The sequence below is a fragment of the Rhodotorula toruloides genome (genome assembly GCF_000320785.1).
Source record: "Rhodotorula toruloides NP11 unplaced genomic scaffold Scaffold24, whole genome shotgun sequence".
Lineage (NCBI taxonomy): Eukaryota > Fungi > Basidiomycota > Microbotryomycetes > Sporidiobolales > Sporidiobolaceae > Rhodotorula > Rhodotorula toruloides.
The window spans coordinates 81,195-81,399 of NW_015622984.1; the positions used below are offsets into that span (position 1 = coordinate 81,195).

The following is a 205-nucleotide window of genomic DNA, read 5'->3' on the forward strand; positions in this document are numbered from 1 at the left end:
CGGGACTGCTCGACCTGGAATGGGCGGGGCAGGGCGCGAACTACCTGGCGGGGGAGGAGGCGGGGGCGGAGGAGCAGGTGGACGCGCGGATGATGCAGCACTAGGCTGAGGCGGCGCGGGAGGAGGACGAGGAGGGGCGCTGGAGGTTGGTCGGGGAGGAGGGGGAGCGGCGGGACGGCCGGGAGGAGCGGGCGGCGCGCGGGGA

The 205-nt window shown here is 76.6% G+C and overlaps 1 pseudogene across 1 annotated transcript in view; it reads right to left on the reverse strand.

Annotated features, from left to right (window-relative positions):
* Window positions 1-205, reverse strand: part of RHTO_03916 (hypothetical protein) — a pseudogene marked incomplete at both ends in the record, with an annotated part of 1,857 nt that overhangs the window by 981 nt on the left and 671 nt on the right. The window contains one exon of the mRNA in view: window positions 1-205. This exon is cut by the window's left edge and continues 752 nt beyond it; it is cut by the window's right edge and continues 58 nt beyond it. The product of the transcript in view is annotated as an uncharacterized protein (mRNA).